General features: G+C 35.5%; 1 protein-coding gene across 1 annotated transcript in view; it reads right to left on the bottom strand.

Moving 5' to 3' along the window:
• The window catches only part of sema6ba (sema domain, transmembrane domain (TM), and cytoplasmic domain, (semaphorin) 6Ba), a 173,164-nt gene that overhangs the window by 151,784 nt on the left and 1,380 nt on the right, over window positions 1–20,000 (bottom strand). The window lies entirely within an intron of this gene.

Genomic DNA, 20,000 nt, shown 5'->3' with positions numbered 1-20,000 from the left:
ATTACCATGTTCTTATCACCATGTTCATATTACCATGTTCCTATTACCATTTTCCTATAACCATGTTCCTATTACCATGTTCTTATCACCATGTTCCTATTCCCATGTTCCTATTCCCATGTTCTTATTACCATGTTCCTATTACCAGGTTCCTATTCCCATGTTCCTATTCCCATGTTCTTATTACCATGTTCCTATTACCATGTTCCCATTCCAATTTTCCTATTACCATGTTCCTACTACCATGTTCCTATTACCATGTTCCTATTACCACGATCCTATTACCATGTTCCTATTACCACATTCCTATTACCATGTTCCTATTACCATGTTCCTATTACCACATTCCTATTACCATGTTCCTATTACCATGGTTCTATTACCATGTTCCTATTATCATGTTCCTATTACCATGTTCCTATTACCATGGTTCTATCACCATGTTCCTACTACCATGTTCCTATTACCATGTTCCTATTACCATGTTTCTATTACCATGTTCCTATTCCCATGTTCCTATTCCCATGTTCTTATTACCATGTTCCTATTACCATGTTCCTATTCCCATGTTCCCATTCCCATGTTCTTATCACCATGTTCCTATTCCCATGTTCCTATTCCCATGTTCCCATTCCCATGTTCTTATTACCATGTTCCTATTCCCATGTTCCTATTCCCATGTTCCTATTACCATGTTCTTATTACCATGTTCCTATTCCCATGTTCCTATTCCCATGTTCTTATTACCATGTTCCTATTACCATGTTCCTATTCCCGTTTTCCCATTACCATGTTCCTATTCCCATGTTCTTATCATCATGTTCCTATTCCCATGTTCCTATTACCATGTTCCTATTACCATGTTCCTATTCCCATGTTCCTATTCCCATGTTCCTATTACCATGTTCCTATTCCCATGTTCTTATTACCATGTTCCTATTACCATGTTCCTATTCCCGTTTTCCTATTACCATGTTCCTATTCCCATGTTCTTATTAAGATTAAAGATTAAAGTACCAATGATTGTCTCACACACACACTAGATGTGGTGAAATTTGTCCTCTGCATTTGACCCATCCCTTTGGGGAGCAGTGGGCAGCAGCGGCTCCGCGCCCGGGAATCATTTTCCATGTTCTTATAACCATGTTCCTATTCCCATGTTCCTATTCCCATTTTCCTATAACCATGTTCCTATTACCATGTTCCTATTCCCATGTTCCTATTCCCATTTTCCTATTACCATGTTCCTATTACCATGTTCTTATTATCATGTTCCTACTCCCATGTTCTTATTACCATGTTCCTATTACCATGTTCCTATTCCCGTTTTCCTATTACCATGTTCTTATTCCCATGTTCTTATTACCATGTTCCTATTCCCATGTTCCTATTCCCATGTTCCAATTCCCATGTTCCTATTCCCATGTTCTTATTCCCATGTTCCTATTCCCATGTTCTTATTACCATGTTCCTATTACCATGTTCCTATTCCCATTTTCCTATTACCATGTTCCTATTACCATGTTCTTATCACCATGTTCATATTACCATGTTCCTATTACCATTTTTCTATAACCATGTTCCTACTACCATGTTCTTATCACCATGTTCCTATTCCCATGTTCCTATTCCCATGTTCCTATTCCCATGTTTTTATTACCATGTTCCTATTACCAGGTTCCTATTCCCATGTTCCTATTCCCATGTTCTTATTACCATGTTCCTATTACCATGTTCCTATTACCATTTTCCTATTACCATGTTCCTATTACCATGTTCTTATCACCATGTTCATATTACCATGTTCCTATTACCATTTTCCTATAACCATGTTCCTATTACCATGTTTTTATCACCATGTTCCTATTCCCATGTTCCTATTCCCATGTTCTTATTACCATGTTCCTATTACCAGGTTCCTATTCCCATGTTCCTATTCCCATGTTCTTATTACCATGTTCCTATTACCATGTTCCCATTCCCATTTTCCTATTACCATGTTCCTACTACCATGTTCCTATTACCATGTTCCTACTACCATGTTCCTATTACCACGTTCCTATTACCATGTTCCTATTACCACATTCCTATTACCATGTTCCTATTACCATGTTCCTATTACCACGTTCCTATTACCATGTTCCTATTACCATGTTATATTACCATGGTTCTATTACCATGTTCCTATTATCATGTTCCTATTACCATGGTTCTATCACCATGTTCCTACTACCATGTTCCTATTACCATGTTCCTATTACCATGTTTCTATTACCATGTTCCTATTACCATGTTCCTATTACCACATTCCTATTACCATGTTCCTATTACCATGTTCCTATTACCACGTTCCTATTACCATGTTCCTACTACCATGTTCCTATTACCATGTTCCTACTACCATGTTCCTATTACCACGTTCCTATTACCATGTTCCTATTCCCATGGTTCTATTACCATGTTCCTATTACCATGTTCCTATTACCATGGTTCTATTACCATGTTCCTATTACCATGGTTCTATTACCATGGTTCTATTACCATGTTCCTATTACCATGGTGCTATTACCATGTTCCTATTCCCATGTTCTTATTACCATGTTCCTATTCCCATGTTCTTATTACCATGTTCCTATTCCCATGTTTCTATTCCCATGTTCTTATTACCATGTTCCTATTACCATGTCCCTATTCCCATGTTCCTATTCCCATGTTCTTATTACCATGTTCCTAGTTCCATGTTCCTATTACCATGTTCCTATTCCCATGTTCCTATTCCCATGTTCCTACTCCCATGTTCCAGCCATCATGTGTAGCAGATACAGTATTGTGGACAGCAGAACCTCCTCTCACATAAAGCTCCCCAGGCCGTGTGGCAGCCATTGTTGTTCTCCTTTCCTTTTGAAAACATCTGCAAGAGTTCCCCTTGAAAGGCTCCTGAAGGCTCCTGAAGGCATCATGCACAGTTTTGAAAGGCTCCTGAAGGCATCACGCACAGTTTTGAAAGGCTCCTGAAGGCATCACGCACAGTTTTGAAAGGCTCCTGAAGGCATCACACACAGTTTTGAAAGGCTCCTGAAGGCATCACGCACTGTTTTGAAAGGCTCCTGAAGGCTCCCGAAGGCATCACGCGCTGTTTTGAAAGGCTCCTGAAGGCTCCTGAAGGCATCATGTACAGTTTTGAAAGGCTCCTGAAGGCATCACGCACAGTTTTGCATGACTTTGATGTTGAATACTTCTCTCTGGGTGATTGTGAGGATCTGACAAGTATTGAAAACACTCCGGCGTGACTCCGGGCCCTCTGCCCTTTTCATTCTGAAGAGTGAAGCTCCTCTCGGGGCCACTCTCTGAGGACCAGGCTGGAATAAGTCATGCAGCAGATGCTGCTCTTTGTGCCCTGAGGTGTGGAGGATTCTACACCCCTTTTTAAGTCTGAGTATCATGAATGTATCATGATCATGTATCATGAATATATCATGAATGTATCATGAATGTGCTCAATAATGCAGCATACAGTAGTGTTGTCCCCATACCAAGATTTTGGTACCGGTACCAAAATGTATTTCAATACTTTTTGATACTTTTCTAAATAAAGGGGACCACAAAAAAATTGCGTTATTTTCTTTATTTGAACAAAAAAATGTTAGTGTACATGAAACATATGTTTATTATTGTCATTTAGTCCTTAAATAAAATAGTGAACATACTAGACAACTTGTCTTTTAGTAGTAAGTAAACAAACAAAGACTCCTAATTAGTCTGCAGTAACATATTGTGTCATTTATACACCTATTATTTTGTACACATTATGAGGGACAAACTGTAAAAATTGATTATTAATCTACTTGTTCATTTACTGTTAATATCTGCTTATTTTCTGTTTTAACATGTTCTATCTACACTTCTGTTAAAATGTAATAATCACTTATTCTTCTCTTCTTTGATACTTGACATTAGTTTTGGATGATACCACACATTTAGGTATCGATCCGATACCAAGTAGTTACAGGATCATACATTGGTCATATTCAAAGTCCTCATGTGTCCAGGGACGTATTTACTGACTTTATACACATAATATGCATTTTTCAGAATCAGATTTTTTTCAAAAACAGTTTTTTTCAGAATCAGATTTTTTCTAAATCAGATTTTTTTCAAAATCAGATTTTTTCAAAATCTGATTTTTTCAAAATCGGATTTTTTCAAAATCTGATTTTTTCAAAATCGGATTTTTTCAAAATCTGATTTTTTCAAAATCGGATTTTTTCAAAATCGGATTTTTTCACAATCGGATTTTTTCGAAAACTGATTTTTTCAAAATCGGATTTTCTTCAAAATCCGATTTTTTTCTAAATCTGATTTTTTCCAAAATCGGATTTTTTCCAAAAATCAGATGTTTTTTTTCAAAAAAAATTTCAAAAATGTTTTCAAAATTTGATTTTTTCAAAATCGGATTTTCTTCAAAATAGGATTTTCTTCAAAATCGGATTTTCTTCAAAATCGGATTTTCTTCAAAATCGGATTTTCTTCAAAATCGGATTTTCTTCAAAATCTGATTTTCTTCAAAATCGGATTTTTTCAGAATCTGATTTTTTCAAAATTGGATTTTTTCAAAATTGGATTTTTTTCAAAATCGGATTTTTTCAAAGTCTGATTTTCTTCAAAATCGGATTTTCTTCAAAATCGGATTTTTTTCCAAAATCAGATTTTTTCCCAAAATTTGATTTTTTCCCAAAACAGATTTTTTTTCAAAATTTGATTTTCTTCAAAATATGATTTTCTTCAAAAACTGATTTTTTTTTCAAAATCGGATTTTCTTCAAAATCAGATCTTTTCAAAATCATATTTTTTTTTCCCAAAATCGGATTTATTTTAAAAATCACATTTTTTCAATACATTGGTCATATTCAAAGTCCTCATGTGTCCAGGGACGTATTTACTGACTTTATAAACATAATATGCATTTTTTTTTAAAGGAAAAACGATTTTGTGATGATAAAAAATATCGATGTAATCATAGTAGTATCGACTAGCTCTTGTACTTGATATCAATACAGTGGATGTCAGGTGTAGATCCACCCATGGCGTTTGTTTACATTCAGGACCGCTAGCTTGCTGTTAGCGATGAGCTATTGTATCCTCCTACGGTGTATGGTGAAGCATGTTTAGCTATTCCTCGTCCTCCAGTGATAACATTACCTGCAAGAAACTTTCCGCATTTGTAAGAGGGTGTTTCAGTGTTATAACTTCACCTTTATCTTTACTTTTTACACCCAAAACGCATCCGTTCTCCCTTTTCTGTCTACACACCGTGTCTGCTTGTAAGTACCCAGTGTGTGTGCGCTGCCGAACATGCTCCTCTGCTCGTAAAACCAACAATGTCCCCACGTGACGACGCGCCGTCATGTCCGTAATTTTTTTTACAAAAATAAAGGAAAATAAATGGGGAACTGGTACTTTACTATAGTAGAATAGTATAGTATCATTTTTGATTCATTAATACCGCTATACTATACTAGTACTGGTATACTGTACAACCCTACTACATATTATATCAATGTAATGGATATATAATTAATATAATTAGATACTAACAGTATGTTTACTTCTGTGACAACCACCTTAAAGTTTAGTAATTAATTAGAAACATCAAGCAGCTAAAAAGTGCCAAACATGGTATAAATGTGGAGAGTGTTTAGCATTTTTCCCATCATGCATTGCAGGGGATTTTTATGGGTGTATTGATTGATTGATTGATTGAGACTTTTATTAGTAGGTTGCACAGTGAAGTACATATTCCGTACAAATGACCACTAAATGGTAACACCCAAATAAGTTTTTCAACTTGTTTAAGTCGGGGTCCACTTAAATTGATTCATGATACAGATATATACTATCATATATATACTATCATCATAATACAGTCATCACATAAGATAATCACATTGAATTATTTACATTATTTACAATCAGGGGTGTGGAGGGGGGGGGGAGTAGGACATCAAGTAGTGGACATACAGAGAGAGAGAGAGAGAGAGAGAGAGAGAGAGAGAGAGATCAGAAGCCATAAGAAAAAGAAAAAGTATCTGCATTTGATTGCTTACATTTGATTATTAGCAATCCGGGGAGGGTGTTAGTTTAGGGTTGTAGCTGCCTGGAGGTGAACTTTTATTGCGGTTTTGAAGGAGGATAGAGATGCCCTTTCTTTTACACCTGTTGGGAGTGCATTCCACAATGATGTGGCATAGAAAGAGAATGAGTTAAGACCGTTGTTAGTTCGGAATCTGGGTTTAACGTGGTTAGTGGAGCTCCCCCTGGTGTTGTGGTTATGGCGGTCATTTACGTTAAGGAAGTAGTTTGACATGTACTTCGGTATCAGGGAGGTGTAGTGGATTTTATAGACTAGGCTCAGTGCAAGTTGTTTAACCCTGTCCTCCACCTTGAGCCAGCCCACTTTAGAGAAGTGGGTGGGAGTGAGGTGGGATCTGGGGTGGAGGTCTAGAAGTAACCTGACTAGCTTGTTCTGAGATGTTTGGAGTTTAGATTTGAGGGTTTTGGAGGTGCTAGGGTACCAGGAGGTGCATGCGTAATGGAAAAAGGGTTGAACGAGAGTTCCCGCCAGAATCCTCAAGGTGCTTTTGTTGACCAGAGAGGAAATTCTGTAGAGAAATCTCGTTCGTTGGTTAACCTTTTTGATTACCTTGGTTGCCATTTTATCACAGGAAAGGTTAGCCTCTACAATGGAACCTAGGTAGGTGACCTCATCTTTCCTGGTGATAACAATGTCACCTACTTTTATGGTGAAGTCATTGACTTTCTTAAGGTTGATGTGGGACCCAAACAGGATGGATTCTGTTTTACCCAAGTGGATGGATAGCTTGTTGTCAGCGAGCCAGGTGCAAGTTCTACAGAGCTCAGCACTGAGGATTTTCTCCACCTGTGACTTGTCCTTGCCGGATACCAGCAGGGCAGAGTCATCCGCAAACAAAAACAATTCACAGTCGCATGCCGATGACATGTCGTTTATGTATATTAGGAACAGTAAAGGTCCCAATATACTGCCTTGGGGGACTCCACAGCTCACCGAGAGGGGGGGGGGGGGACACGGTGCCGTTCACCTCTACCACCTGCTCCCTCCCCTCCAAGTAAGATTGCATCCAGCTCCATGAGGTTTTGTTAAATCCGATTGCTCTGAGCTTATCCAACAGTATAGCGTGGTTAACGGAGTCAAAGGCCTTCTGAAGGTCCAGCATGACCATGCCGCAGTATTTGCCCGCGTCCACCTCATGTTTGATGTGGTCGGTCAGATAGAGAAGGCATGTGTCAGTGGAGTGGTTAGTTCTGAAGCCGGATTGGAATTTGTACATGAGTTTATTAGTGGCAAGGTAACTATCGACCTGTTCATAAACTATTTTCTCCATTACTTTCGAAACGGAACTGAGAATAGAAACAGGTCGGTAGTTGCCAGGTTCCAATTTGCTTCCTTTTTTAAAGAGGGGAGTTACTCTTGCTATCTTAAAATCTTTTGGTACTTGGCCTTGTGTAATTGATAGGTTTATTATGTGCGTGATGATCGGGGCAATGATGGAGGCAGAGTCCCTGAGGAATCTGGAGGGAATATTATCAAGGCCGGTGGCCTTGTTAGGGTGGAGCGCGCTCAATTTTTTAAACACCTCATCAGCTGTGACCATTTCTAATTTGAAATCATCGTTGGATACTCCTAGCTTTCTGTAGAAGGCTTTAATGTGTTCTACACCAAAGCGACCAGAGTGGTGGGACAGCTTGTTGACAAGAGTTGCGGCTATGCTGGTGAAAAAGATGTTAAGTCTGCTAGCTACCTCCATTTTGTCTGTAATGAGGTAGTCACCCTCCTTGATGCTGATGTTGGTGAGTCTTGTTTTAAGTTTCTGGCTGCAACCAGGAAGCTGGTTGTTGAGAATTTTCCAGAGCTCACGTGGCTTATTTGTGTTTTCCTCTATTTTGTCGTTAATGTAATTTTTTTTAAAGGATTTAGTCAGGTTGGTTAACTTATTTCTTAATTTATTGCATTGCTTTTTGAGAGTTGAAAGGAGTAATTTGAGGTTGATATTATTGGGTTGTTTATCTACTTCTGTTTTACATTTTTGGTATTCAGAGTATTTCCTGTCTCTGTCTTTTATGGCAGCTAATAGGTCCGGATTCATCCATGGTTCCGAGCGGGCTTTGATCCTGACTGTTTTCACGGGAGCCATGTCATTTAGTATCTTTAGGAACGCCGTTTTGAAGTATTGAATTGTATTGAATTATGTTCTGTGTTTGGACATTTTATGTAATATCCACAAAGTTCAGTGGCCAGGTTGTGTTGTTTGTGACAATGTGTGTTGACTTTTTGTCTTTGTTGCATTTTTATTTATTTATTTTATTTTTTTTTAATTTTTTGCGCCATTAGTAAGGAAGGTTGTTAGGATTGGGTCATACAAGTATGTAAGTGCTCTGCTTTATTTTCTTCGACCTAGTTTACTCACAATGTCCACAAGATAGTGGCAATTGATCAATAATCACATTATTGGATTAGACTCATCACTTTGTGCGGGGAAAATACTTAAAATATTGAATGTTAATCGGTTTAAATAAATTATATATAATAAAGTGTTGTTCCTTAGTGTAATTCCGTCAAGAACTAAACTAAACCCTTCATAAAGTTTCCCGCTAAATCCCAAACAAAGAAGAGGGAGAAGAAATGGCGATGAAGCACTATAATACATCACGCTCGGCAGAGCTAATAATGTCGCCTACTTTATGAAACAGCAAGTTTGTTTACTCGGAATAACATTTTACACCGCATGCTTCTAATCAAGCCGACATTCTGGAGCAAGGAATGCGGTGATAGAAGAAAGGTGAACGGATAATAAATCTATTTGTGGCAGCGTAGGAGAAAGTTAGGTGGAAGTTTCACTTTTGCATATCCTTGCACATAACTGTGGTGCGTTCAAGGCCCCTTTATTAAAGCTAGAGGAGTAATATAGTACTATAATACAATCATTACAGTAATAATCATGTTTTATTATGTGTATCAGATAACTTGACTTATTAATAATGGTGAATAATGGCAGGTTATGTGATTATTTAATCAAATTCATATTCTCAGCACTTTATATTGAATTTTTGCCACTTTTTTTGTTGTTGTAAAAACCAAAAATTATCAAGAAAGGAGTTAAAAAGTATAAAAACGTATTAAGGTCGACAGTTGGTTCCAACCAAATCCATACAAAAAAGAGTTTTTTTAGTGCACGTCAACCAGGGGTGTCCAAAACACGGCCCCCCCATCTCCGATTTGGCCCCGTGAGACGACAACAGGAGCTCCATTCAGTTTCAACGAGCAACATGGCCTTTCCTTTTAACAACACTCAGTAAAGGTTTGGGAACTGAGGAGACATATTTTTGAAGCTTCTCAGGTGGAATTCTTTCCCATTCTTGCTTGATGTACAGCTTGAGTTGTTCAACAGTCCGGGGGTCTCCCTTGTGCTATTTTAGGCTTCATAATGCGCCACACATTTTCAATGGGGGACAGGTCTGGACTACAGGCAGGCCAGTCTAGTACCCGCACTCTTTTACTATGAAGCCACGCTGATGTAACACGTGGCTTGGCATTGTCTTGCTGAAATAAGCAGGGGCGTCCATGGTAACGTTGCTTGGATGGCAACATATGTTGCTCCAAAAGCTGTATGTACCTTTCAGCATTAATGGTGCCTTCACAGATGTGTAAGTTACCCATGTCTTGGGCACTAATACACCCACATACCATCACACATGCTGCCTTTTACACTTTGCGCCTAAAACAATCCGGATGGTTCTTTTCCTCTTTGGTCCAAAGGACACGACGTCCACAGTTTCCAAAAATAATTTGAAATGTGGACTCGTCAGACCACAGAGCACTTTTCCACTTTGTATCAGTCCATCTTAGATGAGCTCAGGCCCAGCGAAGTTGACGGCGTTTCTGGGTGTTGTTGATAAACGGTTTTCGCCTTGCATAGGAGAGTTTTAACTTGCACTTACAGATGTAGCGACCAACTGTAGTTACTGACAGTGGGTTTCTGAAGTGTTCCTGAGCCCATGTGGTGATATCCTTTACACACTGATGTGGCTTGTTGATGCAGTACAGCCTGAGGGATGGAAGGTCACGGGCTTAGCTGCTTACGTGCAGTGATTTCTCCAGATTCTCTGAACCCTTTGATGATATTACGGAGCGTAGATGGTGAAATCCCTAAATTCCTTGCAATAGCTGCTTGAGAAAGGTTTTTCTTAAACTGTTCAACAATTTGCTCAGGCATTTGTTGACAAAGTGGTGACCCTCGCCCCATCCCTGTTTGTGAATGACTGAGCATTTCATGGAATCTACTTTTATACCCAATCATGGCCCCCACCTGTTCCCAATTTGCCTGTTCACCTGTGGGATGTTCCAAATAAGTGTTTGATGAGCATTCCTCAACTTTATCAGTATTTATTGCCACCTTTCCCAACTTCTTTGTCACGTGTTGCTGGCATCAAATTATAAAGTTAATGATTATTTGCAAAAAAAATAAAATGTTTATGAGTTTGAACATCAAATATGTTGTCTTTGTAGCATATTCAACTAATTATGGGTTGAAAATGATTTGCAAATCATTGTATTCCGTTTATATTTACATCTAACACAATTTCCCAACTCATATGGAAACGGGGTTCGTATATATATATATATATATATATATATATATATATATATATATATATATATATATATATATATATATATATATATATATATATATATATATATATATATATATATATATATGGTTACTTTGCATGCATTCGGCCACCGGCCAATTTTCTTTAGCCCGATGCGCCGGTTTGAATACCCATTGTGTAATAGAATTGAATAGAATAGAACATACTTTATTGATCCCTGGGGGAAATTCAGCACCACAGTTCGCTCACGATAGACGATAAACACTTGGGTATTTTTTTACATGTGAATAATATACAGTAAAGACAGTCTGTTATACAGCATTATTCACATGTGAATAATATAAATACAGTATTATTATACAACATTATTCACATGTAAATAATATAAATAGAGTCTATTATACAGCATTATTCACATGTGAATAATATAAAAACAGTCTATTATACAGCATTATTCACATGTGAATAATATAAAAACAGTCTATTATACAGCATTATTCACATGTAAATAATATAAAAACAGTCTATTATACAGCATTATTCACATGTGAATAATATAAAAACAGTCTATTATACAGCATTATTCACATGTAAATAATATAAAAACAGTCTATTATACAGCATTATTCACATGTGAATAATATAAAAACAGTCTATTATACAGCATTATTCACATGTGAATAATATAAAAACAGTCTATTATACAGCATTATTCACATGTAAATAATATAAAAACAGTCTATTATACAGCATTATTCACATGTGAATAATATAAAAACAGTCTATTATACAGCATTATTCACATGTGAATAATATAAATACAGTCTATTATACAGCATTATTCACGTGTGAATAATATAAACATGGGGGGGCGACGTTGGGTTAAGGGTGGGGTAAGGACCCCCGGCTAATGGGGCCCAGGACTTGGTGCTGTGCCCCTTTGAAGGCACCATTAATGCTGAAAGGTGCATACAGGTTTTGGAGCAACATATGTTGCCATCCAAGCATAGTTACCATGGACGCCCCTGCTTATTTCAGCAAGACAATGCCAAGCCACGTGTTACAACAGCGTGGCTTCATAGTAAAAGAGTGCGGGTACTAGACTGGCCTGCCTGTAGTCCGGACCTGTCTCCCATTGAAAATGTGAAGGCTAAAATAGCAGAAGGGAGACTGTTGAACAACTTAAGCAAGAATGGGAAAGAATTCCACTTCAGTTCCCAAACCTTTACTGAGTGTTGTTAAAAGGAAAGGCCATGTAACACAGTGGGAAAAATGCCTTTTTTGCAATGTGTTGCTGCCAATAAATTGTAAATTAATGACTATTTGCAAAAAAAAATTAAAATGGTTTCTCAGTGTAAACATAAAATATCTTGTCTTTGCAGTCTATTCAATTGAATATAAGTTGAAAAGGATTTGTTGTATTCTCTTTTCATTTACACAACGTGACCACTTCATGGGTTTTGTACATGCAGATTGACCCCCCCACCCCTGTTATGATGGGCCAGGGAGTTAGGTCATGGCTGCATGTTTGGGATGAGTGGCTCCAAAACGGAGGCTGAGTCTGCACCTGTTGTTGCCCAGGCTGGCTGCAGTGTCGCTGGGCTGAGCACCTGCTCACGCGGCCGCTGTATGGCTGTCTGTGTGCCAGCGTCAACGCTAACAGGGACGCCATTCACACAGCCGCCCTGACGCCCCCCCCCCTCCCCCCCGACGCCAGCTATCATTTCTCAGCATCCCTCCCTTCCTTTCCACTACGTTGCTACGTGACCATCAAACATGGACGGTCTCTCCAACCACCGCGAGGAAAGGCTGCCTTATTCATCCAGACAATTAATTAGTTGTTTTTTTCTTACCTGTCAACTCTGGACACAAAACATAAACCACAGGCTTTTATCCTCAAGCATGAACACATTTATTATAGGACAGGATGGACTTTAGTGACCCCACAATGGGGGGGATGATGTGGTTTTTACACACGGTAACAAAAGTAGACTGTAAACGTGCTTCTTGTAAAGTCACGGAAATTCACTGGGTAACGAGATGAGATCGTTCCTGCAGGTATTGCGTGTGAACGCTCCAATGCTGAAGTTGAAGGGAAATGCTCACAGGATGTAGTGTGAATGTAAGAATAGTTGGAATGTTGGAATCGGTACAAAAATGTGCGAATTGTGGAAGTTTGAAAAATGGCCAATTAATTTTCAATGGGGAAAAATGAAATTAAAAAAATTGGAATTATGGGAAATCCTGGAATTTTTTTTTTAGAATTGTTGAAGTAGAGCACACAATTCCTGAACAGGCTGAATATTTAGAAGTTGGAACGATTTAGATGAGAAGAAACATGTGGGAGTTGTGGAACTTTGAAGAATGTCTCATTCATTTCAATGGGAATTTCCCCCAAAAATTGTGGATTCCGGGAAAAGCGGGATTTTTTTTGAAAATGGTTAAAAAAAAAACTTGAATGGTCTGAATGAGTTGAAATGGTTGGTGTTGGAACTTTTCAAAACGGTCTGGAATTGTTGAAGTAGTAACATATTGAATTGAGAAATGGTATTACGGAATTCCTGGAATTTCGGGAAAACCGGTAATTTTTCCAGTTCAAAAAAGAACTTTGTTTTTTTGTCCCAATTAAGAGGAATGTTTAGACGGTAGAACGGTTAAAAAGCGTTGAAAATTGTAGAAGGAGTAGTCGCCAGAAAAAAGGGTGGAAATAGGGCTTTGGAAAACCAGGAATTTTGGAAAATCCTGAAATTTTTTTAAACTTGGAAAATAAGTAGTTTGAATTTCCAGGATTAGTGGAATGTGTTGAAGGTAGAATGGTTTGATTCGGTTGAAAAATGTTGGAATTGTGGAAGTTTGAAAAATGGCCAATTTGTTTTCAAAGGGGAAAATGAAAAAAAATATTGAATTATGGGAAATCCTGGAATTTTTCAAAATGGTTGGGAAATGTTGAAGTAGTAACATATTGAATTGAGAAATGGTATTACGGAATTCCTGGAATTTCGGGAAAACCGGTAGTTTTTCCAGTTCAAAAAACAACTTTTGTTTTTTGTCCTAATTAAGAGGAATGTTTTGACGGTAGAACGGTTAAAATGCGTTGAAAAATGTAGAAGGAGTAGTCGCCAGAAAAAAGGGTGGAAATAGGGCTTTGGAAAACCAGGAATTCTGGACAATCCTGGAATTTTTTTTAAATTTGAAAACATTTTCTTTGAATTTCCAGAATGGTGGAATGTGTTGAAGGTGGAATGGTATGAATTGGTTGAAAAATGTGGCAATTGTGGAAGTTTGAAAAATGGCCAATTCATTTTCAAAGGGGAAAATGAAAAAAAAAAATTGAATTATGGGAAATCCTGGAATTTTTTTTAGAATTGTTGAAGTAGAGCACACAATTCCTGAACAAGCTGAATATTTGGAACAGTTTGAATCAGATGAAAAATGTGGGGGTTGTGGAGCTTTGAGAAATGTCCCATTAATTTCAATGGGAATTTCCCCCCAAAATTGGGAATTTCAGGAAAAGCGAGAATTTTTTGAAAATGGTTAACCATCTGAATGGTCTGATTGAGTTGAAATGGTTGGTGTTGGAATTTTTCAGAGTAGTAACATGTTGAATTGAGAAATGGTATTACGGAATTCCTGTAATTTCGGGTAAACCGGTAATTTTTCCAGTTTAAAAAACAACTTCGTTTTTTGTCTTAGTTAAGAGGAATGTTTTGACGGTGTGACGGTTGAAGTGGGTTGACAAATGTGGAAGGAGTAGTCGCCAGAAAAAAGGGTGATAATAGGGCTTTGGAAAACCAGGAATTTTGGAAAATCCTGGAATTGTTTTAGAAATTGGAAAATAATTTTTTCAGTATTGTTGAAGTAGAGCACACAATTCCTGAACAGGCTGAATATTTTGAAGTTGGAACGTTTTAAATCAGATGAAAAATGTGGGTGTTGTGGAACTTTGAAGAATGTCCCATTCATTTCGATGGGGATTTCCAAAAAATTGGGGAATTTCGGGAAAAGCAGGAATTTAAAAAAAAAAAAGGTTAAAAAAAATGGAATGGTCTGAATGAGTTGAAATGGTTGGGGTTGGAAATTTTTCAAAACGGTTGGGAAATGTTGAAGTAGTAACATATTGAATTGAAAAATGGTATTACGGAATTCCTGGAATTTAGGGAAAACCGGTAATTTTTTCAGTTCAAAAAACAACTTTGTTTTTTTGTCCCAATTAAGAAAAATGTTTTGACGGTAGAACGGTTAAAATGCGTTGAAAAATGTGGAAGGAGTAGTCGCCAGAAAAAAGGGTAGAAATAGGGCTTTGGAAAACCAGGAATTCTGGAAAATCCTGGAATTTTTTTGAACTTGTAAAAAGGGTAGTTTAAATTTCCAGGACAGTGGACTGTAGAATGGAAGGTAGAATGGTTTTAAAAGTTTGAAACATGTTCGAATTGTGGAAGTTTGAAAAATGGCCAATTAATTTTCAAAGGGGAAAATGAAAAAAAAAATGGAAATATGGGAAATCCTGTAATTGTTTTTATAATTGTTGAAGTACAACACACAATTCTTGAACAAGCTGAATATTTTGAAGTTGAAGTTTAAATCAGATGAAAAATGTGGGAGTTGTGAAACTTTGAAGAATGTCCCATTGATTTCAATGGGAATTTCCCAAAAATTTGGGAATTTCGGGGAAAGCGATAAATTTTTTTGAAAATGGTAAACAAAAATGTATTGTTCTGAATGAGTTGAAATGGTTGGTGTTGGAATTTTTCAAAACTGTCGGGAAATGTTGAAGTAGTAACATGTTGAATGGAGAAATGGTATTACGGAATTCCTGGAATTTCGGGAAAACCGGGAATTTTTTCAGTTAAAAAAACAACTCAGTTTTTTGTCCTAATTAGGAAGAATGACGGTAGAACGGTTGAAATGCGTTGAAAAATGTGGGAGTAGTAGTCGCCAGAAAAAAGGGTTGAAATGGGGCTTTGGAAAACCAGGAATTTTGGATAATCCTGGAAATTTTTGGAATTTGGAAAAAATGTTCTTCAAATTTACAGGATGGTGGAATGTGTTGGAAGTGGAATGGTATGAATTGGTTGAAAAATGTGGGAATTGTGGAAGTTTGAAAAATGGACAATTCATTTTGAATGGGGAAAATGAAAAAAAAAATGGAATTATGGGAAATCCTGGAATTTTTTTCAGTATTGTTGAAGTAGAGCACACAATTCCTGAACAGGCGGCATATTTTGAAGTTGGAACAGTTTGTATCAGATTTAAAATGTGGGCGTTGTGGAACTTTGAATAATATCCCATTTAGTTCAATGGGAATTTCCCAAAAATTTGGGAATTTCGAAAAAAGCGGGAATTTTTTAAAAAATGTTTAAAAAAAATGGAATGGTCTGAATGAGTTGAAATGGTTGGTGTTGGAATTTTGGGTAATCATTTTGCAATGCAATCTGCTGGAAATGATGGAAAGCACCACTCTACATAGCAACTAAAGTTGGAATTGCCACAAAACATATTTTGAGATATTCAGCACTCTACTGCCATCTGACGGCCATAGTGGATAGTGCACCCCCCTCCCAATTTGTCACGTTTCATGTTTCAGGTAAACTGTGACGAATTAATAAAGTCAAATACAAATAGGGCAACAAGAGAAGTATCCACACTTCTGTTTTGTAATGACGATATGTACAGTAGATATGAGCATCTACATCAACAATATGTACAGTAGATATGAACATCTACATCAACAATATGTACAGTAGATATGAACATCTACATCAACAATATGTACAGTAGATATGAACATCTACATCAATAATATGTAAAGTAGATATGAACATCTACATCAACTATATGTACAGTAGATATGAACATCTACATCAAAAATATGTACATGTAGATATGAACATCTACATCAACAATATGTACATGTAGATATGAACATCTACATCAACAATATGTACAGTAGATATGAACATCTACATCAACAATATGTACAGTATATATGAACATCTACATCAACAATATGTACAGTAGATATGAACATCTACATCAATAATATGTACAGTAGATATGACCATCTACATCAACATTAATTCGCCATAGCTTGGCTCAAAAGTTCCAGATTTGCACTCTCAAATGTCACCCTCTTTCGGCTTCCGTCTGCTCCAACGTTTCAGCCTCTTCTTCCTGCTTGCTTCTATAAGCAGCAGTTCATCCTCAGTATTTTCAGCTTCAAAAACATAAGGTTGTGAATCCTCATTTGTCCAAAAATAGTCGTCTTTGTTGTCTGTCACCAAGTCTGCCATGACTATAAAACACACTCGTGTTTGATTCCGGGAGTAGGAACACATTTGTTGCAGGAAGTCGAAAGTGCGCTGCCATGGAAACGGAAATAAATGCGCCAAATAATTAGTTCTGGCTGTGCATAAAATTAGCAAAATATGGTAAATATTGTACATATTTCATATTGTTATGAAGGTGTCTGTTACTACATTATATATATACTTGCAGTGTGTATATTGTACATATTACATATTGTTATGAAGGTGTCTGTTACTACATTATATATATATTTGCAGTGTGTATATTGTACATATTTCATATTGTTATGAAGGTGTCTGTTACTACATTATATATATACTTGCAGTGTGTATATTGTACATATTACACATTGTTATGAAGGTGTCTGTTACTACATTATATATACACTTGCAGTGTGTATATTGTACATATTACATATTGTTATGAAGGTGTCTGTTACTACATTATATATACTTGCAGTGTGTATATTGTACATATTACATATTGTTATGAAGGTGTCTGTTACTACATTATATATATATATACTTGCAGTGTGTATATTGTACATATTACATATTGTTATGAAGGTGTCTGTTGCTACATTATATATATACTTGCAGTGTGTATATTGGACATATTACATATTGTTATAAAGGTGTCTGTTACTACATTATATATACTTGCAGTGTGTATATTGTACATATTACATATTGTTATGAAGGTGTCTGTTACTACATTATATATATATATATATATATATATATATATATATATATATATATATATATATATATATATATATATATATATATATATATATATATATATATACAGTGCGCTAAATAATAAAAGACATTATTGACACAGTGTGTATATTGTACATATTACATATTGTTATGAAGGTGTCTGTTACTACATTATATATATACTTGCAGTGTGTATATTGTACATATTACATATTATTATGAAGGTGTCTGTTACTACATTATATATATATACTTGCAGTGTGTACATTGTACATATTACATATTGTTATGAAGGTGTCTGTTACTACATTATTTATATACTTGCAGTGTGTATATTGTACATATTACATATTGTTATGAAGGTGTCTGTTACTACATTATATATATACTTGCAGTGTGTATTTTGTACATATTACATATTGTTATGAAGGTGTCTGTTACTACATTATATATATATATACTTTCAGTGTGTATATTGTACATATTACATATTGTTATGAAGGTGTCTGTTACTACATTATATATATACTTGCAGTGTGTATATTGTACATATTTCATATTGTTATGAAGGTGTCTGTTACTACATTATATATACACTTGCAGTGTGTATATTGTACATATTACATATTGTTATGAAGGTGTCTGTTACTACATTATATATACTTGCAGTGTGTATATTGTACATATTACATATTGTTATGAAGGTGTCTGTTACTACATTATATATATATATATATATATATATATATATATATATATATATATATATATATATATATATATATATATATATACTTGCAGTGTGTATATTGTACATATTACATATTGTTATGAAGGTGTCTGTTACTACATATATATATATATATATATATATATATATATATATATATATATATATATATATATATATATATATATATATATATATATATATATATATATATATATATATATACTTGCAGTGTGTATATTGTACATATTACATTTTGTTATGAAGGTGTCTGTTACTACATTATATATATACTTGCAGTGTGTATATTGTACATATTACATATTGTTATGAAGGTGTCTGTTACTACATTATATATATACTTGCAGTGTGTATATTGTACATATTACATATTGTTATGAAGGTGTCTGTTGCTACATTATATATATACTTGCAGTGTGTATATTGGACATATTACATTTTGTTATGAAGGTGTCTGTTACTACATTATATATATACTTGCAGTGTGTATATTGTACATATTACATATTGTTATGAAGGTGTCTGTTGCTACATTATATATATACTTGCAGTGTGTATATTGGACATATTACATATTGTTATGAAGGTGTCTGTTACTACATTATATATATATATACTTGCAGTGTGTATATTGTACATATTACATATTGTTATGAAGGTGTCTGTTACTACATTATATACATACTTGCAGTGTGTCTTTTGTACATATTGCATATTGTTATGAAGTTGTCTGTTACATTATATATATACTTGCAGTGTGTATATTGTACATATTACATATTGTTATGAAGGTGTCTGTTACTACATTATATATATACTTGCAGCGTGTATATTGTACATATTACATATTGTTATGAAGGTGTCTGTTACTACATTATATATATACTTGCAGTGTGTATATTGTACATATTACATATTGTTATGAAGGTGTCTGTTGCTACATTATATATATACTTGCAGTGTGTATATTGGACATATTACATTTTGTTATGAAGGTGTCTGTTACTACATTATATATATACTTGCAGTGTGTATATTGTACATATTACATATTGTTATGAAGGTGTCTGTTGCTACATTATATATATACTTGCAGTGTGTATATTGGACATATTACATATTGTTATGAAGGTGTCTGTTACTACATTATATATATATATACTTGCAGTGTGTATATTGTACATATTACATATTGTTATGAAGGTGTCTGTTACTACATTATATACATACTTGCAGTGTGTCTTTTGTACATATTGCATATTGTTATGAAGTTGTCTGTTACATTATATATATACTTGCAGTGTGTATATTGTACATATTACATATTGTTATGAAGGTGTCTGTTACTACATTATATATATACTTGCAGCGTGTATATTGTACATATTACGTATTGTTATGAAGGTGTCTGTTACTACATTATATATATACTTGCAGTGTGTATATTGTACATATTACATATTGTTATGAAGGTGTCTGTTACTACATTATATATATACTTGCAGTGT

Source organism: Entelurus aequoreus, linkage group LG16, assembly GCF_033978785.1.
Source record: "Entelurus aequoreus isolate RoL-2023_Sb linkage group LG16, RoL_Eaeq_v1.1, whole genome shotgun sequence".
Taxonomy (NCBI): Eukaryota; Metazoa; Chordata; class Actinopteri; order Syngnathiformes; family Syngnathidae; genus Entelurus; species Entelurus aequoreus.
Note: the sequence above shows the minus strand (reverse complement) of the source record. Positions and strands in the feature narration are given on the sequence as shown.